General features: G+C 39.9%; 2 pseudogenes; one reads left to right on the top strand and one right to left on the bottom strand.

The window, feature by feature from the left end:
* Positions 1 to 111: 111 nt before the first annotated feature.
* Positions 112 to 1,686, bottom strand: LOC143385886 (transcriptional coactivator YAP1 pseudogene; annotated as a pseudogene).
* LOC143390073 (transcription factor AP-2 gamma pseudogene) lies at positions 1,634 to 25,361 on the top strand (annotated as a pseudogene).

Here is a 25,361-nt window from a genome sequence, read left to right as displayed (position 1 = left end):
ATATATTGTTTGTTATTAGCCAGAAAATTGCAGCTGGCTTATTTGGAAATTTCAGGCACACGTCTCATCTCATTAGATCCTTCACAGATTTAGAATTCAGTCTACCTGAGGGCTTTATAGCCATGTAAGAAAGCTTTCTTTATCTAGCTTGGTGGCAGCCAAAACAGATTCCATGTCATTAAGGATGTCAGAACTCAGAGCTTCCTGAAGACTGGGCATCAACTTTTCTCCTTCTATGTTCATTCCATCTCTTTCCAGTGTTCCAAGGTCCACATTTGTCCCAGAAATGGCTTCAAGGTAGTCTGGGAAACGGTTCTGCTGTGAGGGCAGGGTGCTTTGGTTGATAGTATCACCTGTATCCATTTCATCAACACTGTTCAGGAAGTCATCTGGGGTTCGAGGGACACTGTAGCTGCTCATGCTTAGTCCACTATCTGTACTCTCATCTCGAGAGTGATAGGTGCCACTGTTAAGAAAGGGGTCTGAGCTATTGGTCGTCATTGTTCTCAATTCCTGAGACATCCCAGGAGAAGACACCCGATTTTGAGTCCCACCATCCTGCTCCAGTGTTGGTAATTGGCTACGAAGAGCTAATTCCTGACATTTTGGAGAATTTGCTGTGCTGGGATTGATATTCCACATTGCCTGCCGAAGCAGTTCTTGCTGTTTCAATCGCAGTCTCTCTTTCTCCATCTGCAATTGTTGCAGCCTCATCTGTTGCTGCTGGTTGGAGTTGCCACTACCCATAACACCTCCTTGTGGGCTCTGGGAAGCCAAAGATGGTGGTTGTTTCACTGGAGCACTCTGACTGATTCTCTGGTTCATGGCTTTACCAAAACGAGGGTCAAGCCTTGCGTCTAGCCAAGAGGTGGTCTTGTTCTTATGGTTTATATAGTAAATTTCTCCATCCTGAGTCATGGCTTGCTCCCATCCATCAGGAAGAGGACCTGAGGGCGAGTTCATCAAATTCTGCTGCACTGGTGGACTGGTTGGGGCTGGAACATTCATCTGAGATAGCATGGCCTTCCTGGGGTCTTGCCATGTTGTAGTCTGATCAATGTGATTTAAGAAGTATCTCTGACCAGAAGATGTCTTGGCCATCTCCCAGCCTGCTGGCAGAGGTACATCATCAGGTATCTCAAAAGAAGACTGCCGAAGATGTTGAGCTGTAGGTGTAGCTGCTGGGTCAGACACTACTCCACTGGGGGTCAGTGTCCCAGGAGAAACTGCTCCTAGCTGCAGGGAAGCTGGAGAAGAATGAGCTCCAACGTGCTGTGGAGTCAAGGCTCCTGCAGTGCCTGCATCAGTACTGGCCGGTCGGGAGTGAGATTTGGGCTCCGGCGGCTTGAAGAAGGAGTCAGGCAGTTTCTGGAGCCTCATGGGCACGATCTGGGGCACGTTGGCCGTCTTGGGGTTCATGACGGCGTTGAAAAGTGCCTCCAGGTCGGTCTCTGAGTCCCCCCGGACGTGTACGATCTGGTGCCCGGCTGGGGGGGCCTGCGGCGCCGCCTGGGACGCCGGGGGTGCCGGCTGCCCAGGCCCGGACGTCGGGCCCTGCCCCTGGGGGGGCTGTGCGGGCGGCTGCCCTTGGCCCTGGGGGGCCGGCTGGGGCTGCGGCTGCTGCCCGGGATCCATGGCTTCTGCCTCCCGCGACGCGCACCCCCTGGCCAGGCGGCGAGGGCTCCGCCCGGACGCCCGGGCTCGACTGGCCCAGACGCGAGAATCGGACAGGGCGGCGCTGGGCAGCGGGAGCGGCGCTATCCTTGCTTTCAGGGCCGGGGGACTGCACCGCGGCCCCGCATCCCCCGCCCTGGCGCCTCCGCCCCCGGCCTGCGCCCCGGCTCCACTGGTCTGGTCATATATACATTTTATTTAGAAATGATACCAAGTCCTCACTCACTAAGCCTGGATTTCTAGGTGCATTGTAGCAGTTGCCTTGGGCAAACAGACCTCAGCTTTTTCATCTCTAAAATGGGTGCAGTGGTTATAATAGCCCATACTCACCGAGCATGTGCACCACCTAGACCCTGTGCCTGAGTTTTATATACACCTTTAATTCTCTTTGTAAGTAGAAACCCTGCCTATTGCCACTTTGGAATTAGCAAACTTGAGCAGAGGGAAATTTTCACTCATCTGAGGTCACCTGGGCAGTTAGTGGGGGTGGCTATAGTAGGTTTCTCTAATCATCTCTCAGGATTATTTTGGTTTTCAGAGCAGTTGCTGTTTGAAGGCAGTTTCCAGTTTTTTCTAATTGCACAGGAGAGACAATTAAAAGACCCAACTTTACACCTTCTACTATTATTTTTCCTATGTAAGTAAGTCCCCTAAATGCTGGGTGAAATAAAGGTGTTTTCCTATATTTGCTACAATTAAATAAGAAAGTAATGTAATTAGCATAGGATTTTATTTGGTTTCATCAAAGGGACGAACTTTTAGCAAATTACTTCAGTTTCTGAATAAGCAGATAGTAAGTGTAGATAGAGTGAATTTGTTGGTGGTAAGTTTTTTTTTTTTTTTTTGACTCCTCTTAAGAATAATCAAAATCAATTTGATTTGTCGTTTGAGAACTACAGTTTGGGGGCATTGACTATAGATACTTGGTAATAATGTGGTATTTTTATTATCCTGTATATCATCTGAGTGCAGGCTACAGGCTCTGAATCATGTGTGACTTCAGGCACAGGTGGAGGGAGCTGGACTTGAACTTGGCAAGAGATGGTTTGGATTTTGAATTTTTTCCTCTGAGTTATGTCAAAGTGGCTGGCTAGGCAGCTGTGTGATCATTTGAAGGGTTTTGATTACTTTGGGGATGTTTTCTTCACCCTTAAATAGCTTCTAAAATTCTTTTGGAATTTTTGTGATTATGGACCCTATGCTCAGTAGTTTGGCAGGGTTCTGGCCCTTTTGCAATGTGCAAATCAGATGCCTGGTGCTTATTGTGATTTGTGAGGTGCACTTCCTAATTCTTTTCCTGTGAGTTTGCTTCCTACAGAGCTAAGATCCCTTCTATTATCTTGCTAACCTTGCTACCTTTAGAAAAGCCAGGTGTTTTATAAATCCCAAAGAAAAGAAAATATTGCCTCCACTTTTGTCTATAGGTTGTACAATTTCAAGAGGGTACCATTGAGCAGAGCAGGTGTTGCACTCTGTTAATCCCAGCAGCTCAGGAGCCCCAAGGATTTCAATTTCAAGGTCAGCCTCAGCAATTTAATTAGCCCCTGAGCAACATATCAAGACCCTTTCTTAAAATGAAAACTTAAAAAAATGGGCTGGGAATGCGGCTCAGTGGTTAAGCGCCCCTGGGTTCAATGCATGATACAAAAAAAAAGGGGGGGGAAAACAAAATATCTCTATGGAGTAGCAACAAGGTGGTGGGCAGATTCTGGTTAATGGAATGCTGTAAGTTTCCATACCACCAGAAACTCATTTATTCAGCAGACATTTGTTGAGCACCTATGGGCCAGGAGTAGTGATAGAGTGGTAAACTAGAAGGACTTTATATCTGCTTTCATAGGGCTGGGGATCTAGCTTAATTTTTAGAGTGGTTGCCTAGCATGCACAAGACCCTGGGTTCAATCCCCAGTTCCACAAAAAATAATAATAATAATAAATGGCATCTACTTTTATTATCTGCTTTTGTGACATTTAATTACAGTAGTGAATAGCAAAGCCATTCCAGGGTATAATAGTAAGAGTTTGTAATTCAGGGACCTCACCCTGATTGGGAATCAGAGTTCTTGGTCTTTGAGGCTATAAATAAGCAGGAGGTATTTGGGTTGGTGACATGAATGAGCAAATGTGGGTGAAAAAGCACCAAGTAAACTGCAGAGGGTTAGTTGTGAAAAAGGAGAAGGTGGGTTGGAGTGGTGGTGCACACCTGTAATCCCAGATGCCCGGGAGGCTGAGGCAGGTGGATTGTGAATTCAAACCCAGCCTCAGCAAAAGTCAGGCACTAAGAAAGTCACTGAGACTCTGTCTCTGTATAAACATATAAAGGGCTGGGGTTGTGGCTCAGAGGTAAAATACCCTTGGGTTCAATCCTTGTTACTGAAAAAATACATACATATGTACATACATAAATAAGACAAAAGGAGTAGGTGACAGTGTGCCCTAAATGTCAGCAGAAGTGCAGATCAAAGGCAGTGACATCAGACAGAAATCAGGTTTACAAACTGATGCTGTTAGTAGGAGTTCAGGGACTCCAAGTTTGCCAAGGAAGGATACAAAAAAGAATGCTATTGTCAAGACCTGTAGATGAGGCATCATGGATGAGTTATCCCATGATAACTCCTGCGACAGGGTTGGTATTCTAAAATGACTAATGGGGGTAAAGTGGACAGTATTTTATTTTATTTTTTGGTACCAGGGATTGAACCCAGAGATGCTTATACACTGAGCCACATCTCCAGCCATTTTTAAATATTTTATTTAGAGATAGAGTCTTGCTGAGTTGCCTAGGGCCCCATTAACTTTCTGAGGCTGTCTTTGAACTTGAAATCCTCCTGCCTCAGCATCCCTGAGGTTCTGGGTTTACAGTGCACCACCAAGCCTGGCAAGTGGATAGTTTTCTAATTAGGTGTTCTAGAGTAACTAATGGGGGAAAATTGGACACTCATCCCGGTCAGGTGTCATAAGGTAATCAATGGGAGCAAATGGAGTAAGGTCTTCTATCAGGTCTCTATAGGGAAGAGAATGCCTCACAGCTCAGCATATAAGGTACCAACTTCCAGACATGGGGCCTTGAGCCTCTCTCTTGCTGGTCCTACTCTGCTATACCGTTTGGAGTTCTATTTCTACCTTTGCCTTCAACTTATCTGTACTTTGCTATTATTTCTGTGTGTCTTGCTCCGCTCTCTGTTGAGTACACCAAGGATCTGGATCCCAGCTGCATACCCCAAAGATAACACTGCTGCTACAGAAGTCCAGCAGGAGTTAGTCTGAATTTCTTTACATTAAAACAAGATAATAATACCTGATTCAGGAAACATGACTACATGTATAATACCCCTCAATAACACTGTCCCAGGCTCGCTTTTTTGTGTTTTTTAAATGAACAATCAACCTTATTTCTTCAAAACTCCAGATTAATAAAATCAGAAGTTTGTGCATGCCAATGAAGTTTTGAGATGACTTTAAAAACTGACTTTAAAAATACCTGAAGCTGGGTGTGGTGTCATTTGCCTGTAATTCCAGCAACTCCAGAGGCTGAGGCAGGAGGATCATGGACAGCCTATAGCTAGAGCCTCGCTAAAAAAAAAAAAAAAAAAAAAAAAAAAGTGGGGTGGGGGGCTGGGGATGTAGCTCAGGGGTTGAGCATTCCTGATTCCATCCCAGGAAAAAAATAAAACAAACAAACAAAAAAATCTAATGGTTGGAGTGGTGAGGAAGGAATCTCTCTAAAATGAGAACTCAAGGCTAGTTCTGGATATTTTTGGTCTTAATGTAGAAGACAGAAGTGGAGAGAGGACAGTTATTTCGATGATCTGGATTTGGTAGAGAGAATTTAGCCAACAGATGCTCTGTTTGACCAGACTGAGTTTAAAATAAAAGAGAAAAAATATGGAGCCTTTCACATTCATACCTTAGAGTGTCTTCCAAGAAACTTCCATGTGCCAGGTGCTGTTCTATGCACTGGTAAGACAATGGTGACCCAAACAGATGGAACCTCCTGTCCTCGTGGGAGATTCCCATAAAAAACTAGGTTACTTTGGAAAAATTGGGAGTTAGGCAGCCTCCTCGCTGGTTGGCAATGTCGCTAAGCCAGAATTAAATAGCCGCTGCCCCTTGGGATGGGGTGTGTACCTGGCCCACAGCGGTTATTTAAAACAGTAGCTGATCCCTGGTGGTGTTGGCTGCCCTTGGATAGGTGATTACTACCTGAGAGATAGGTTATTTTTAAATGCTTGTTCAGGGTTTATACTGCCTGGATTGGTTGCATGTATGTGCACAGGCACTAGTGTAAGCACACATCGGTGGTTGACTGTCAATCAATGGGATTTTTTGCTGTTATCTAGACTATGAAGCTGAAGCTCAGCTGGGTAGTTGTGTCCTTTTTTTGGCTCTGCAAATGTCCTGCTGTTTGCATGTTTCACAGTCATATGTTGACTTCTGTTAATGATCTAAATAACTGTTAACTTGATCAATGAAAAAAAGTGATTCAAATACTCTCCTTTGATGGAAGGTTTGGCTCTCTTGGGATTTTCTTGTTATCAAAGTATGCAAGATGGGGATGATGTGGGGTGTTTTAGTCAGGATTTTGTTGCTGTGACCCAATGATCTGATGAGAACAATGTAGAGGAGAAAAAGTTTACTTTGGTTCATGGTTTCAGAGGTTGGGTTCATGGTTGACTGACTCTTTAACTTTGGGCTAAAGGTGAAAATCAGCTCAGAATGTGACAACAGGAAGCAGAAGAGACTGTGCTCACCAGGGACCAGATGTAAACCTCAAAGGCATGTCCCCAGTGGCTTACCTCCTGCAGCCACATCTTACCTGCCTACAGTTTCTGCCCAGTTAATCCATGCCAGTGTATTAATCCACTGGTTAAGACTCAGAACCGAATCATTTCAATTCTGAAATGACTTTTTGGGGGACACTATGTATCTAAATCATGACATGGGCCAATAAAGGAGGCCAGTGATCAATATAGTATAATTGGAATAGATCAGTATTGGAGATGCTGTATTAGTGGGTCCCTTGCCACTTAATTTTTGCACCCCTGATTTTTGCAGATGAATTTCTAAGAAGTGATAGAAGTGTCACATACTTTAAATTTTCCAACACAACCTATGAAAGCCTGTGGTTTTTATTGAGTAGAGTTGCCCGCTTTTGACTTGGACACAGAGAAGACTTGAGGGAACGGATTCTCCATCTGTGACCCCACGCCTGATTAGACTGTCGGTGAGGACAGGCCCACATCCCTTCTCTCATCTGTTGTATTCTCAGTGTCCAGGTGGCAGTAGTCACATTTGAGGACTGACAGGATGAGTAGCATCATGCTCTCCAGAAGAACCACAGGACATTTGAGAAGACACCAATATCATTGCATGTTGTTTCCAAACATCTCACATTTGTGTATTGTATCCTCTTAGAGAGTTAATAATGTCAGAGGTGGATGTCTTCCTTAAGAGAATTTGGAGGGTAGATGTTGTCTTTCAAAACAGAAAAGCTCAATTTGCACCTCGGTGGCTGGCCAGCAATGTTGTCTATTTCTGATGACAGGTTGTATTCTAGTTCAAGGTCAGCATTGTGTGCTGGATGGTTGCTGTGGTAGCAAAGCTCACCTCCATTCTGGAATAACTTAGGCTATAATCTCTTCTTCTGGTGGTCATTGTGTCACAAAGGGCCTTGGCTTTAGAGTTACCTAGAAGCAGCACTCTCATTTCTGCTTTGGTTGTTCTAGAAACAGGACCATGAGGTACGTAGAAGGCAGCAGAGTCTGCTGCAGTTGACTGGATGGCAGGAAGATGCATGTTCATCGGTTGCTTAGAGATAGCTCTGAGCAGGTCAGTCTAGGAGAAGGACACTACAAATGACCATTTTCCTTGGGTGACAAGTACTGACTGGCCTACCCACCTTGGCTGGTGCTCTCAGTTAGACACAAGTTGGCCTGTGTGTCAGGCTGATTCCAAATGTGTTTGGGCAGAAACAAATTTCTAGGAAATTGGCTAGTCCATGCCTGGCCTATTTTATTCTTGATTCAGCTAGATTTTTTTTCCTTTTTCTCACATGAGTGTAAAGATGATGAGTGGAGGGTGTGGACCATCCCTTGACAATTTTAGGCATCAGTCCATCATTTTCAATTGGTCAACTTGAGAAGAAACTGCTGAAATTATTTCATGTGATATGAGTTGAGTCAGTCTGGCATTAGAATACTTTTTGAACTTATTTTTTTTTAAATTGTAGATGGACATGATACCTTTATTTATTCATTTATTTTTATATGGTGCTAAGGATGGAACCCAGTGCCTCACACATACTAGGCAAGTGGTCCAACACTGAGCTACAACTGTAATTCTTTAACATTTTTAATGCTTTCAAGAAGAGTAACTTTTTAGCTGTTATTGCTTTTAATTTTTTAATTTTTCAATTTCTTTGGTATTGGGGATTGAATCTGGGTTTTTTTTTTTTTACCATTGAGCAACATCTCCAGCCTTTTTTTCTTTTTTTTTTTTTAAATTTTATTTTGAGACAGGGTCTCACTTAGTTGTTGAGGCTGGCCTCAAACTTGTGATCCTCCTGCATCAGCCTCCTGAATCACTGGGATTACAGGCGTGAGCCACTGTGCCTGGCTGTACTTTATTAACTTTTCTCTAGTTACTTAGCCTATTTGGTTTCCTCATCTGTAAAGTGGGGATAATGTGAGTTTCAAACTTTTAGGCTCCACGTTTTCTTTTCTTCTTGTAGTTGGCTTGAGTGCACCCACCGCAGAGGGAAATGCCTGCTGGGGGTCTAAGAACTTTGATATCTTGCTTTTACTTTTTCTCAAAACCCTATTCTCATTATTAAATTGGCATTAATTGACTTCAGGGATTGGAACCGAATTTTCAGTTACAAATTTTGGCACCCAAGATGGGACTTTAGAGGACCCCCCACTCTGCTTTCTTGGGGGAAGCCTAGCACTCGAAACAACTGCAAGCAGAGGATTAACTTTTTGAGAGGTGACTACTGGAAAGTTAGGAGATATGCCAGCATGCCTGGGATCAGACTTAACCAAAGGAGCTAATCCTGTAAGTAAAAGGAGGGACTGAGGGACTCCCAGCAGCTTCTGATGACCCTTTTGCTTCAGGGGACCTCCCTCATTTATTCCCTGCACTGTAAGGATTGCTCTATCTCTGTCTACTTAAAAAGAAGGGGACATTAAATGCAGTATAGTCACCACACGGAGACCCTTGATTTTACTCTTCTGGCTGCCCCTATGTGAGAACATCTGGTCCACTCGTGGGGAAATCTATGGTGCCACTGATGTAGGAGTCATAATTAAATAGGAGTTAGAAACCTGGGGAGATTTTTCTCTTATCTGATATGTTTAAAATGTTATTATAGATTGTTTCTTGGGAATGATCTTGACTGAATGTGTAGCTAAAAGATGATTTTTTATTGAAACAATCTAGTATCTGAATGGGTTTTTGAACCATTGCACAATCTTGCAATTAAAAGTTGGGTTTAGGTAATTTTTTTTTACTTTATGATTTCAGATAATTCATGCCAGTTAACTTAAATACTTAGGATAGAAAATTAAAGACCTCTACTTACAAGTTGGCAAGTAACTCCCAAACATTTAGTTTTATTTTTTCATTAATTTTTGAACTAGGTGGCCTGGGAAGATTTCACTAGGTGTACCAATACATTAATCTGGGCAAGGATAGTAAATTATGATATGGTATTTGTTCCCCTCAGTGTGTAGGACTGAGGAAAGAAAAGTGTTGGCTTGGGACATTGGTCTGGCTTATTGAAATGACATTGAATTGCAAGAGTCTTGGGAATTTTTAAAGCTTAATTTTGGAAATAAGTAGTGCGTGGTTCTCTTTTGGAATTTTTTTCAGGTGATTTAATGTAACTTAATACTATTTTAGGAACTTCAGAACAAAGGAAGTAACTTAATGATTCTGAAGAAATTTCTTCTGATGGTAGCTTTTATATTATCAAGTAAGATCCTATTTTCAATTTTGTGTGAGCAAGTTTTTCTAGTGTAGGAAGATATAAAAAAATGAAATTTTGTGAATTTTATCTTAAACTTGTATCATAATTTTCAACATTCAAACCTGAATATTATGACTTAAGGTTAAAAATGCCTTAGGCATGAAGCTTCTGCTCAGAATTCCAGTTTTTCCTGCTTCTTTCAGACCTCAGCCAGGACTTAAGTTGAAATGCAAATAGAAGAAGCCTGTGAGCTCAGTAGGAGACTGATTTGAGGCCCAAGGAAGAAAAAAAATAAAGGTGTCTTTTTCCTGGACTCAAACTATCATGATTTTTTATCCTATAGACCTAAATTAATATTTTTCTGATCAGTTCTATTTTTGATCAACTGTGGAGTTTTTTTTAAACATTGCAATGGAGATTTCACCTGAGAAAAGCTACAAAGCCTTCACTATTGTGTTATGTGTGCCCACTTGGGTTTTGTGTTGTATGTCAGTGTGTGTATGTCCATATATCATGCAATGATATGACAATTGGCAGATATATCAGGAGCCTCATGAAATTAAAAAAAAATGTATCCAAATATCTTTGATTCATGTGATTCAAATGGTTCAATTTAAATTGGGTAAACAGATGTAAATAAGATGTCTTTAAAATTAAGCTTATTAGTTTTTCCTAGGTGATAAAAAAAACTAATAAAATGGTGATGTCTATAAAATAATCTGCCTAAATTCAAAAATTTAGAAGGATTTTTTCAAAATCTGAACAGAAAAAGGAGGTTAACAAATGGAAAAGAGGAATTAAAGGTTCTAGGTATGGATTTAATAGAAGGAAAATGTGTTTCTGGATAAGAGAATCTATGTGATTAAGTTAATAAAAAGGCTTAAGTAAGTGGTAAAAAAGGTCTGTGTAAATTGGTTATATGTGTAAGTTTTCTGAGCAAGTAATCTTAAAGAAATTAAAAATTATACAACTGTGGTTAAACAACAACTATTATTTTGCAATATTGTAATATGTTATTTCTTTAAGAACTAATTTGGTTAATGTAAAAACATCAATGTAATTGTGGTGCTATTAATTTATTCATATCTTCCAGGTATAGAAATCTGTAAGGTAGAAGCTTTAAAAGAACATATCAAGCTGCTGTTCTAAAGTTATATGGTAATTTTAGGCTTAAAAAGAAAAACATGTTGGAGATGTATTTATATCATAAGTGTTCTAAAACTGGACTTGTTATCAATAATATATGTAAAGTTCTATGTTGCTTTTTACACTGAGATACAATTTTAATGTATTTTTAAGTTAATGAGAGCCTAATCTGTGTGAGGGTTGATATTGTAAAACACAAAAGTACTTTGCTATTTTTCTACAAAAGGTTAAAAGCTTTCAGCCTTTTTTAATTCAGGTTTTAGATGTGATATTATATTGTGTTAGCTAATATTTATGTGAACTTGAGCAACAGTTTATGTAGGCTTTATAAAATGATGTTTAAAAAGCAAAGATCAGCTTCAGAACTACGGTACTTGAGATTTATGAAGAGCCCCGCCTTACCCGAGATAAGGCTCTGTCTCCCATCTCACAACATGTTAAAAATGACTACGAAAGAAATAGGCCAGATTTCTGTACATTTAAAGTTGTGTCCAAAAGTTGGTTTTTGTCATGATCAGTAGGACCTCAAACAGGGGATTATAAGGTATAACTCTGCCAAAATTCAAGGTAGCTTGAATTAATGAACTAAATATATTTTTGCTCTTGATATTTTTATTTTGTAGTTTTCTTATAAATGGACTAAAGATTGCCTGTTAATGTTTTGCAGAGGTACTAATTTAAGAACACACAACCTGGGTTGATTTAAGATAATGAGTTATCACCTACAGGATAGAGAGATAGACATTAAAACCCAGTACTCTTAATATAAGGCTGTTGAAATTTATTTTCTGGATGTTTAACATTAAGTTTTAAAATTAAAGTTAAATTAAAAGGGCCAAGAAAACCAATGTTTGGCTCTTGCCCTCTGAGTCAGTCTGAATCCAGGGAACAGGGGACTTCTCTAAAGAGCTTTGCAACTCTAGGCCACATAACCTCCTGATCAGGGAGATTAATGAGACACTGGAGAACAGAAAGCCAATCAATGCATTTGCTATGAAGAGGACTGTCTCCAGAGAAGGGAGACATCCCTGATGCTTCCAAGGGAATCCACATGGTCAAGCAAGACCTGGACCCATCCTAGCACAAATGGCACTAGCAGAACCAAGAAACTGCTGTAAAGTTCCCCCAGGACTCCCATGGAAACTCAGCTGACTGTTAACAATAGATAGAAACAAAAGTCAGTTTGACTGCTTCATCTTAAACACTTAGCAAAGACAGTTAAAACAAAAACACAGCTATTCCTGGGCATTTCAAATAATAATAATAGTTAAATGTAACTTCTAAGAATAAGTAAACTGGAGTCTACAAAAGAGATTCTTAGGCAGGAATGCCTGAGAACTATCAAAAGAAACTACCAAGATGAACTGCCAGAGTAGTTTTTAGTTTAAGGCCTACAGGAATTCCTAACCTACACATGTAGGCTTAGTGTTTGCTAGTATGGTTATCCAGCCCTAAGTAACAGAATTAAAGGTTTTTCTATTAGACACAGAGGTCATACTAGTAAAAGAATTTTGCAAGATCAGATGACATTAAATTATTAAACTGTATCTTAAGGGGAAGGACATCTGTAACCCTAAAAGTTAAATGTTATGTTTACAGTCCTAATAACTGGCGATGTTAAAGCCTGGTGAGGGAACTTCTATACAGTGACATGTTCCAGCTGCTGCAACATTCATTCAGTACTCATGGTTTTTGTTTCTCTCATAAAAGCACCCATCCCCAGATGACTACGTGTTTTTCCCCAACCAGACTTCAAATGGAACTAACTTCTAAAAGGGAATTCACGTCCCCCATGTCTTCCCCCATTTTGTCGAGCCCCCTCATGTTTGACACCCCTTTTCAGCTGTGAAGCAGCCAGAACGAGCCATCACCCCATCTCCTTACAGTAATAAAGAGTTCCTAAAATTAGGGGGAATGAAGCCAGAAATAGATAGACAGTGTAGATAGGTAAATGGAGTCAGGTTGGATCTAGGAAGCCAATTTTGAGTGAGTCTGGAAAGTTGAAGACTATCCCCTGAGGATTACTGTTTATCAAAATGTAGAGCCTGCCCAAATAGGCCCCCAACTGAGGGAACCAGGATTGGTTCCCAAGTTTCCAGACAAAGGGGGGAATGAAAAACCAGCCACTACCTCAGAGCAAAGCCTATCCAAAGAAGGGACATGGCCTTTGCCCTTGGAAAGACCCACAGTGCACTCCTAGGCATATTCCCACCCTTCTAAGTTGTTTATCTACAAATAACAGGAAAGATCTGCTGTGCCAGGTGTCCCTGACTCATTCAGGCTAGATGGAGATCCATAGGAACCCCCTAGCAGCAACCAATCAGCATGAGACAGGGAAATACCTGGGTTGCCAGATGACTCTCCCAGTAGTTTATGGTGGTTGGTAACGTGTTGGGAAACAATGTAATTCAGCACAAACACCCCTCTTGGCTTAAAACAATCAGTTCAAATTAATCCCCCTCTTTTAGTAACCAATCACCCCTACCCAAATTTTTGCCACCAGTGAATGTGGTAATCATATTTTAGAGTTGCTATTTGATTTTCCCACAGTGTGTGATGATTTCCTAAGAGATTCTATGATGTATGTGGGGGTCCCTGCCTTCTCTAAAGAATGTAAAAACTGCTGCAAACCATGGGCTCAGGGCCTCTCAGCATCACCAGTTGCAGTGTGTGCATGCGGAGGACTGAGCTAGCTCACAATAAACACCTCTTTACTGTTTACATCGATCTTGGTCTCTGGTGGTCTTTTGGGGTCCCGAATTCGAGCATAACATGGTGGCTAGGTAATCCCTGGATGGATCCATGGTGTGTATTTAATTCATGCTTCTACAGTCCTACCAGTATATTTAAGAAGTTTTTACATTCATTATTGCTGGTAAATTATAGAACAAACAGTTGTTTTTTTTTTCTGTGAGAAATTAAAAATTTATTTAATTCTTATAATTTAAGTTTTCTTGCTTTAGTAGTACTTATAGGGTGCAGATTTAGATTTAGATTTATAAAAGAAAAGTCACTATCCACACATGGTGTTGCTCAGACAGAGGGACATTTCTGTTGGTCCTTCTCAAGGTTCACTGGTACATTCTGATGGAGATTAAATTGGAGAAGAGAAATAAAAAATTATTGAGGTAGAAAAAGGAAAACCCAGCATGCGTGGGGGTGGGGAGAGATCACAGGAGGATTGGATATGAACAGCAAGCAAGGGTGTCTTGTGATGCAGATGGGGTCTTCCAAGGAACAACCACCTGTGGCCAACTATCTTGGTCAGGTGTTAGAATCCCAATCTCTATTTGCTGCGTTTAGAGCCCTCCCAGGCGGAAAAGAAGTGGGGGATATAAAATGGATCTCCTACCCCAAGGCACAGCTGCTATTTACATATGTAGATAGATACTTTTCTTTTGGAAAAGAACCACCTTTCAGAGCCCTTTCTGTGTTCAAGAGCCTGAAGTTTCTCTGAATTATCCAATTTGAAATATGCCAAAGAAATGTGTTTGGATTGGGCTATTTTACTCTTCTGCAGGATCACTAATTAATATTTCTCTAAATTCTTCTCAACTGCAAATTTTCAAATTATCAGATTTTTTTCTAAGATAGTGAAAAAAATTCTCCTGCAGCCTAAGTCTTATCCTGAATACCCACCATGTTATTATATTTATGGATCCAATGTGACAGCACAGTTGTTAAATTTTTGTAAGTTTTTAAAGTTCATGTTATTTTCAGAAGAAATATTTCTCTAAATAGAAATGATCATCTGAAATTTTTCATATAATTTCTAGGGTTTTTATAAAATTGTGAAGCAATTTTCAATTATTCCACAACAACATACAGAGAGCTAGTTAATAATTTTGTCTTCAATTTTCCATGGAGAAAATCGAGGTACTCACAGTGTAAAAATTTTGAATAAAGCTTACTAAATAAGTTATTTACTAAAGAAAAAATTATGTAAACAAATGTATGAATATGATATGTCAAGAGCTTTGTAATGTATTGAACAACTAATAAAAAATGTATGGACAAAAAATTAAAACTATATACTTGATTGATTTATGATCAGTTTAATAATTCATATAAAAAATTTGAGCATTTTATAGAATTCTACAAAAATCACAAAATGTTTGGGTGTAAAATCATAGATGATATTTAAGAGTTATTAAATATAATATTTAAGAGTTATGTAGCAGGGCACTTTTCCAGATAGCAAGCCATGGATAAAATCTTTTAAAACTAAATATTTAAGTCAAGATCAATACTAATGCGAGTCCAACAGCCAAGCCTCCAATTTGTGAGTTCCCAAGCTCTAGCTTGATTGGGCTTTAGGATTTTGCATTGTGTCTTTACACTGCCTCACTCTCCAGTGGTGGTGCTATCCTCAACTACAGAGCACGCTGTAGACACCAGGACTACCCTTGTGCAAATGCACTGAAGGACAAACTCTGGGATTCACAGTGAACTGCTCCCTGCATAGTCCATGAGTCCATTACTGTAGAGATGTGAAGGCTGCTGAAATGAATCTCTGTATTTCCTTCTTTGGATTTCATAGTCTGAATGCCTTGAATGTACAAATACAATCCACTTTATCCTGATTGCTATGGATTGGCGGGACTCATATTAAGTTAGGAAGTCAGAATTTTAAATGAGGTGATGAAGAATTGTTTGTTTTTAAAAATATCCCAGGAAATTTATATTTATTTCCAAGTTTGAAGACTATTGCTTTACCTGCAGGGTTCCCAAATCAATGAAAGTCTGAGACAAGCCAGAGGGCCTTGGGAAAGACTGAGTAAACACAGCCTGAAAACCCTCCCACCCTAGGCAGACATTCTTTTGAATTCTGACTCTGAGATTGGAGAGCAGCATGATTTGGTGTGTGGAAAATTGTTCCTTTATTGTATGTGTCTGCAAAACCACAGCTGTGCCTGTTTTCATGAATTTTATTCTGTAGAATTATGCAATCTTTACAAATCTGAGATGTTACTTTTTCATAATGCAAAAATACCCTAAATGTTCAATATTTGGATTTCTTCTGAAAATTAAAACTGAGTATGGTGGGTTGATGAATTTTGCTGATATGCTTGTTTAAGCAGAGTCAGTAGTGTCTTTGGAAATTAGTGCTGCATGGAACAGTGTCTCCTGATAATTGGAAGCCTTTTTTCAAGTCTGTTCTCCTGCTTTTTGCTGTCACTTACTTACCCCACACCCACCTGGAAAATTTAGACACTCTGGTTCTTATTATGATTTATTTTCTTTTTGATACCAGAGATTTAACCTAGTGGGGCTTAACCACTGAGCAACATACCCCACCCTTTTTACTTTTTAATTTTGAGACAAGGTCTAGCTAAATTGCTGAGGACCTCATTAGGTTGCTTAGGCTTGCTTTGGAATTTGAGATACTCTGCCTCAGCTTCCTGAGTCACTGGAATTACAGGCATTGGTCCCAAGTTGGTCTGATAAATTGGTTCTTAAATGCTTTGAGTTCAATATATGTCAGAGTTAAAGTATAACTTAGATAGATTTTAGAATGTTGTACAAGAGTTCTCCAATTTGTGGTCAGTTTAATTTAGGAAATATTTATCAAATGCCTACATTTGATATGATGATGAATGCAGAGAAAGTGAAGATAAATACTAGTTTTATAAAAATGTGCTAATCCTGTAAGATATATATGCCTATATAAGAAACATTGGTTAAAATTTTAGAACCACTCTGATTATTTAGAATATGTTAATTTTGCTAAATTCATGTTTTTTTTCCCATGGCCAGGTGAGAATAATAACTGGGATGATTATTAAATTTGGCTTTGTAAAATCTGGGTGTGGTGGTGTTCTCCTGTAATGCTAGCAACTTGGAAGGCTGAGGAAGGAGTATTGTGGTGGTACCCCCTTCTCCATAGAAAGTACTAATTAGCTTCTCCAAAAATCTTCACTATAATTGAATTTTAGGATTATCCGAAAAAGCAGCTCTACAAAAGAGTTCAATGAAATTAAACTTCCTATTTCCTGTTGCTCTGTCCTTCTTGGCCACTGCCTAGAAAAGGTCAGTGCTCCAGGTGCTGTATACCCCTTTACTAGTTTTTCACAAACATTGATGGACTGTATAATGTAAATAACAACATATATAATAGTTTGTAGAAGTGTGCTTGCAAATGCAGAGTGTGATAAGAAAAACAGATTGTTTTAACTAGGCCTCTGACCTTGAGATGCAACTTCACAGAGATATCTACATTTCAAACATAAGAGAAGGGGTTACTAATTGGGTTCCATGGTAACATCTGGAAGTGGGAGGGAAGAAAGGGGAGAAGAAGCTCTCTCCTTCTCAGATGTTCTCCTTGAAGGATTAACTTGCCTAGAACAGTGAAAGAAAAAGTTGCTTTTGTGTAAAATTCTGCAGACTGTGAACTTCTGAGCCCCTTCCCTTACACTTTGGGTATAAAGTTCTGAAATTGCCTGAACTCGGGGGATTAATTGATTAATTAATTGATTACAGGAAAACTGTGCCCTCTGAACCTAGCTGCAGCCAAATAAAACTGTTTCCTGCTATTTTCAGTGCCTTGCCCCAACTGTCCCCTGGAGCAGTATCACAAGTTCCAAGGCCAGCCTCAGCACTTAGCGAGGCCCTAAGAAACTTAGAAACGTAGACCCTGTCTCAAAATAAGAAATAAAAAGTGCTAAAGACAAGGCTCAGTGGTTGAGCACCTCTAGGTTCAATTCCTACTATTAAAAAATTGGCTTTCTGGAAAATCTAAATCATTTTATTTTTAGGGCACCAAGCAGAATACTCAGTAAGAACTAGGAATATGTCTTAAAACATAGGTTCAGTTCCATAAAGGTTCTGTAGATTTATTACAATTTTAAAACCATGAAGCAACAGGCTTGATTCTTTCTGTTGCTCGACCCAATACGCTCTTACCACACAGCTAGAAAAACAACTGCAAAACCATGTCAGCTGGTTGAAGAGAAGTTTTAATGTTTTATTTCATGTAAAGTGGTTAAAATCAGAGTCTTCATTTTTAACTGAATTAATAGGTCTGTACATAAAAAGGAAGCCTTTTTAAAAGCAGGTTTTGTGTGTTCTCCCAGATTTTCTGGAAGGTTAAAACCAGCTATTACACAGGAAACTCTTTTTAGTAGCAAGTACCCGTCCAAATAAATGTCCTCTGCTATTAAAATTTCAGTATTTGGAAGACACTACTTTTATAATTCAATCTTTTTATAATAATTATGTAAGGCTTCTCACAAATACTGTGATCTAAAAACACTATTATTATTGTTTTCATTTATACCAAATGGAGCTTAATAATAGTTTTAATTGATGGGTACTTATTGACTGTATTGCAACCCTAAACTGAATGGAAATTGTTCTTGAAATGTTACCACTAGATTTAAATTTACAAGTAAATTTTCAAACAGTGAGGAATAATTTCACAGGCAACATAGTGATTCATGACACATCTGTGGGTTAATGTAATGGGCATAAAGCAAACCTATGAAATAATTCATGAATATATTGTTATAATAGGAAAAAGGAGTGCAGAAGTAAAAACAAAAGAGCTTAAATTAGGATGCTGCTACTAGCTAGAAACCCTTCGTATGTGTAAAATAAATAAATTAGGCAGTGTGCCTTTTCTTTGTTCTGTCAAAGATATATCCATGTTCATTTTAACAGAAAGCAGAAAAGATACCAAATCACCCCTGTTCTCCTTCCCTATTTTCATATTTCTTTGGGCTGGGCTTTGAGGGTCATGGAGTTAAGCAATATGGCAGAGCTGTTGAAGCTCATGGTATGCAAAATGGTGACAGACATACACCCAGGTAGAGTGGTTGCTGACAGAGAAAAATTGGAACCATTGCTGACATGTTTAGAAGCAAATGAGGGAACAGTTAGATGGGTATGTGGTGAGTTTGGGAATTAATTAGGCATTCAAGGATTCTACATGCAAAGTTTCTGAGCTTGGAATGCACTGTGAGTTTTAAGGGGTATCTGCACTCTCTCTACTTTGTATATTTGGGGGTTAAAAATGGTCTAGTACTCCAGTACACTTGGTAAAGTTCATAACTAGGTATAAGCTAGCAAAGACACCATGGGAATCTTCATGATGATGGATTAAGGACCAGCTTTGTGGGGTGAGTGCAACCTGAGAAGAGTGAGTACAAACTTGGGAAGGATGAGTAGGTGGACCCTGATGTTCACAAATTCTTAGAGGCCTTAATGTGTAGGCACTAGGAATAGGGGATCCTGGATCCAAAGAAAAGTTTCAGACATCACTCTTATCAACAGAGAAATGATCCCAGATATTTATAGGTTCTTTGAATCCAAACATTGGCCCAAGTCCAGAGTTAGAGGGGAGTCATTGTGTGTCTGTGGGTCTTAAGCATTGGAACCTCCTGACATCCCAGCAGTTAATGTGTAAGGACCAAGTAGAGTCAAAGTCCACCTCCAGGGGAGTTTTTATACATTCTCCTTTACCGTCCAGGGTATAGGTTCCATTATGATTTGTTGAGGAATAAAAAACATATTCTCCTTTGAAGAATATTTAATCTAGCTCAGAAGATAATTCATCCCCAAAATACATCACTTATATGCAATTGTGTTTGCATAGAATTTGGAAAGTGATGAAGAAAGTAAGAGCAAATGTATTACCGAGGGGCTGTAGTTAAACAAAGAAGTGTGAAGTTGTTTTTCATTTGAAGGAAAGAATAGATTAAATAGTTTTAGAAAGAGGTAAATGGCCTAGAAAACTGTAATATTGTTCATTTAGATTGGGAGGAGTCAGTTATATTTTGCCCAACTGTAAGAGGTTCCATATTTCTAAATTCAACTGGGGAAAAATATATATAATTTTGTATGTGTGTATACTAGTCAGCTTTGTGTTGCTGAAAAGAATAACTTAGAAGGGAAAAAGTTTATTCTGGGCTCAAAGTTTCAGAGTTCCAGAGTCAGCCTCATTCATTCATTGCTGTAGGCCTGAGGTGGTGCAGGACATTGCCATGGCAGAAGGGTGTGGCAGAGAAAAGTTGTTTACCTCACATTATAGGGGTAGCAGACAGACATCGAGGAGCCAGGTCAAAAATATAATTCCCAAGGGCTTGTTCAAGTGACCTGCTTATTTCCCTGTTGCCCCACCTCTGATAGTTACCACCCAGTAGTCTATTTAAATCATTAGTCTTTCAAATAGATTAATCTACCAATTAGTTTATGGCTCTCATAATTAATTATTTCACCTGTGAACATTCCTTCATTTTATATGAGCTTATCCAAATCATAAGAATGAGTGTGTCTTAAGTTTTAAAATTAGAAGCTGAAGTATTATTTTATTATCTCAGTGTAAGGTTGTTATTATAGCATGACAAACAATAGCCTATTGATTAAAGTGGCTTTTCAATATGGTTTAAGTGTTTCATAAATATGAATTTGTTGCATCAGACTGTCTAAGAGGATATCCCTAGCAATCTGATCTGAGTCAGAGTCAATTGTGTACATTTGTGATGTCTTTAGTTTTTCTATAAAACACATCACAACTAAACATTTTTCTTTTGTGGTGCTAGAGATGGAACCCATCATCTTGCTCATGCTGGATAAGCACTCTACCATTGACCTATGCCCCAGCCCAATTTTTGAGCTTCTTTTAGAAATACAACCTTGAGTATGTCATACCTATGAAGGAATAAATGCATTCAAAAGATGAGATAACTTTGCAGAATCATTCTCATGTATATGAGTGACTATTATGCAAAGAAATAAATTTGCTTTGGCCTAACTACAGTATTTTCTTTTCTCTTATGTTCATTCTTATAAGCTTACTATTTGTCCTCAGCTTGTTTTTTTTCTAAGTTATAGTTTTTCACAATTATTTTATCATCTCACCTATTAAAAATTACTTTGAAAAATTTTTGTAGCTTTGAAGCATTTCAAGATTTATCTGTTTCTTATAGACACATTATTTATCAGATTATTTATAAGAATAATATTCAGTTAAGGAAAATGCATATTTTATAATGATGTCAGAGAATCAAAATGACATCTGATCCTACCAACTTTTTCTTCAGGCATCATAGTATAAAATAAAGAACAGTCCATATTGAAAACAGCAAGGAGTGAAGATTTTTGACGGTATTTGAGACTGCACCTTGTGTGTATGTCAATTAGCTGAAAGTTGCAGAAGTGCAGGAAATGCACTGTCCCAGTGCTTTGGTAGAGAGATGCTCCTGTCCCAGGTCTTCACAGGAGGTGGGCACTGTGGGAGGTTACTCTGAATGATTTGTGTTTTACATTCCTGAGCAGAGAGGCTTTGACCATCAGTACATCTAGTAGTGACCTGGATATTGCCCTGGTCCCTGAAGTTGAGGTTGTGTCTTCAGACACAGAAATGTCACCCTGCAGCCTCTTGGGTAGAGTTACGCCCAAATGATCTATGTAACCCTGCCCTTCCTGACCTTTTTTTTTTTTAATGGACTTTCTAAGAATGAAGGTCCTCCCAATAAAAGTCCACTTCCAAAAATGCTCCCTCTCTCTGGCCAGCCTCTCCTGACTTTCCCTTGCTCTCCCATTTGGCGAGCTTGAGGCTGAGAGCGGTGGAGCCATCCTGAAGCTTGTTTAAACGTAGAGTATGTGTCTGTGTTTTATTTGGTATTCCTGGAAATTCACATTAGCAACCTTAAGTTCAGTGGTCCAAGTGGGTCAGAGGCATCAGGGCACCTTGTTTTGATCTTAGGATTTCACAGTGACCTCAGGAATCAACTGAAATAGCTGATTTTAAGGCCTTCCAGTAAGGTTTATAAAGAAAATGATCATGTTTTAGAAAGTATCAAATTGTTCTTCCCAAGGAAAGATTATACTATAAAAGTTGTTACTTCTTTTTTCTTTTTTAAAATATTGTTATTTGGGCTGAGGTTGTGGCTCAGTGGTAGAGTGCTCACCTAGCACATGTGAGGCCCTGAGTTCAATCCTCAGCACCACATAAAAATAAATAAATAAATATATTAAAAAATATTATTGTTATTATTATTGATACCATGAATTGAACCCAGGGGCACTGTGGTTAAGTGAACCACATTCCCAGCCCTTTTCATTTTTTTTATTTAGAGACAGGGTCTTGATAAGAGGGTTAAGTTTTTGCGAAGTTGCTAAAGCTAACTTTGAACTCATAATCCCATGCACTACTGTGCCCATTTTTTTCTTTTTCTTCTTAATAATAAGCTTTGGGGTATGAATGAATTTGTTGTTTGGCACTGTGAATTCCTCTCTCCTACTCTAGTATTTCAAATTGGATGTGGAGGTTACAAAAATAATAAATACTCATTACCTGAGGAAACTGTCCTCACAGGATTATTTTTAGGGTCTTAATATGTGATAACTTTTTTCCCCATTAAGAAAATTACACAAATGCTTTTCATCCTAGCAGCAACCCTGTTGGTTGTGTGATCTCCACTGTATAGGTGAGAAGGCTGAGGCAGAGGAACATCCCAAGATTAGTCGACTGGTACATGCTCCCTGATTGCTCTGCTTCTCAAATCTGTGCTTGGTCCTCAACAAGCTAAGGTTTGCGTTTGGGGAGGAGGGAGAGGGAGACACCATAGTGGTGAGGAAAAAAATGTGTGCAGAAGTGACTACAGTGAGAATCATGGGCCATGATGGTCAATGGACACTCATAAATGAAGGCCTGTTGGGACTCATCCCCACCCCAACCTGCTTCTCAGAGTAATGCTAGTAGATGCAAGAACATTTGCAACTGGGAAAGGAAGCAGGCCCTCATGTTAAGCAGTTCATGGGTAAATACTCACTTGACCCCCACCAATGGGGAATCCCCTTTGCATAAAATATGAATAACTCTGACTGAACTGCTAAATTTTTGGCATTGGAAAATTTGCCATGGTAACATTCCAGGTAGAAAATCCCAAAGAGAATTCATTGAAATGCTCATAATACCACAGTAATATAATGTTCCATTAACATCCCAACCACTTTGGGGCTTCTTAAACTTTTGTGTGTGTGTGTGTGTGTGTGTGTGTGTGTGTGTGTGTGGTTGCACCAAGAACAAATCAATTCTGCAGTTTGCTGAAGCCAATGACCATCTTCTCAGAGTAATGCTAGTAGATGCAGAACATTTGCAACTGGAATTACAGACAAAAGAAATTTTAAAGTGCAGTAATGAGAATACTAGAAGTGTTAATATGATAGGCATCCTTGGCTATTAATTAACATGTAAAAGAACAAAATCTGGTGGTGAACTTAAAAACTACTATTACTTTGAAGAGATGAGAGAAACAAACATTTCCAACCATGCAGTGATTACCAAAAAAAATATGTAATTTATATTGATAACAAATGCACAGGGCATGCTGGACCTATGTAGCCTAATTACTTCCGTCATTGAAGTAAATGTTGAGTTTAGTTAGAGGTTAGTGAAAACAAAGATGTAATTGCTTTTTACTCATGTTTGCATAGCTCCTTCCCTTCATTCCCCTGGATTAAGAACCCTAAGCCATGTGGGGCACTCCTTCAAGTCTCATGAACAACCTCCTGGGCTTTCAATTGGGCTTCTAGTGAAATCAAGTTAGGGAAAATGATACCTTAAAAATATGGAGTCTTCCTGCTTGTGGTTCTTGCAGAGTGCATTTAGGTAGCCCACCCCCATTTCCCAACACAGTTTTTATAATGATCCCCATAAACACTTGCATTATTTTGTAGGATGCACTCTTAGAAGCCAGTGTATTTTGTTACCATTTGATATTCTCTCTTGTTTTTTAAGTATATCTAGTGTTCCCATATAGCATTAGTTTTTGAATATTGAGCTAATAGCTAAGTGATCATTTTATTTTTTAATTTTCTATCTATGCAGTCACATCATCTGGAAGTTCTAACAGTTGCTTTTTCTTCTTTCCAGTTTATATGGTCTTCATTTTTACGTTTTTTTTCTGTTTACTGATAGTACTTTTGGTACAATGATAACAGAAGCAGTGATATCAGTGAGTCGTCTTCCTGATTTTAAATAAAATCCTTCTAATATGTCCACATTGAGTCATGTTCTAGCACCAATTTTCAGCAGCTAACAAGAGCCAACCATTAACTTTTCATGAGTTTTACAAATCAGTGTTAAAATGTAGTCATTATTTAAAATTAAATTATAACTCCAACATTTGGGGCTGATGAGTGAGCACGTTCGACAGTGTGTTTGCTGCAAGCTGACTTACCTCTGGAGCTCAGGCTTGGACTTATCTGGCTTGGGACCGGATGTCCTGAGATGTTGCTTCTGAATGCCCTGGGAACCCAGCGCCCAGATCTTCTCACAGGGCTTTGAGGACTCATCCCCGCCCCCACCCATGTATCTTCCATCTAACTGCAGGGCAGCATCTTCACATCTCCGCCTGGCTGCTGTCCCACACTGGAGTCCCTGAATACCAACCACCATCCTACATTCCGCCACCCTATCAGCAGTTGGCTTACACTCAGTCGGTGGATCCCTATTCACATCTGAGCAAAGCCTATGTTGCAGCCATTAGCCCCCTGCACCAGCCTGCGGCCACCAGCAGCCAGCAACAGTCCTGGCCTGGCCGCCAGAGCCAGGAGGGGGCTGCCTTGCCTTTTCACCTAGGGTGCCTGGCTGGCCTGCTTCCCCACTCTGTAGGATAGAAGGAGGTGCTGTGGGCACCCTTGGGGATGCTTACAGCTGCTCAGATGTACTGTTACCCCACGGCATGCCCTGGATGCTGCAGGCCTGTCAAAGTACCTGGGGCTCCATGACATGAATCACCAGATGGAAGAGGTGCAGAACATCAACCCACATCTGCTTGGGCCTGACCAGACTGTAATCTGCAAAAGTCCCATTTTCCATGGCTAAGAACCCCCTGGGTCTCCCCTGTCAGAAGGAGCTGGTGGTAGCCCTGATGGATCCCATGAAGTCTTCTGCTCGGTTCTGGGAAGACTGTCTCTCTTCAGCTCGACATCCAAATATAAGTGACTGTGGCTGAAGTGCAGAGGCAATTGTCACCTTCTGAATGCTTAAATGCCTTGCTGCTGGGAGGTGTTCTCAGGAAATCAGAGTCCAAAAATGGCTGATTGTTGTGGGAAAAGTTGGACAAGACTGGGCTGAATCTTCCACCTGGAAGACAGAAAACTGCTCTTGTGACACTCATGACATCCTTGGTGGAAGAAAATGCTGTTCACTTGGCTTGATACTTTGAATATGGCTGTGAACTGGAGTTTTCTAGTAGGCCAGTGGCCAAATATTTAACCAGGCCTCACCTAGGGAGGTAAACCAAGATGTTAACAAGGAAGAATAATGCTGTGGGTGGCTCGGTAAGTGTGTAAAGAATTCACGGACCTCCCCAATCAAGACAGAACACCCAACAGCAACAACAGGCCCTTCCTGGTCTTAGAAACCTACAAACACAACCACTTGTCTCATTTTAGCCTGATTACCCACAGGTTCAGCAGCCAGGCCATCTGTCCCCCTGTGTGTGGGGTGCAGAACTGCATCAAAGAAGCCCTGATTGTCATAGACAAATCCTCTACGAACCCTGAAGACCAGAATCCAGCAGATTCTAATAAGACCCTGGAGAAAATGGAGAAGCACAGGAAGTAA

This window comes from Callospermophilus lateralis, unplaced genomic scaffold (genome assembly GCF_048772815.1).
Source record: "Callospermophilus lateralis isolate mCalLat2 unplaced genomic scaffold, mCalLat2.hap1 Scaffold_101, whole genome shotgun sequence".
NCBI classification, from domain to species: Eukaryota; Metazoa; Chordata; class Mammalia; order Rodentia; family Sciuridae; genus Callospermophilus; species Callospermophilus lateralis.
Note: the sequence above shows the minus strand (reverse complement) of the source record. Positions and strands in the feature narration are given on the sequence as shown.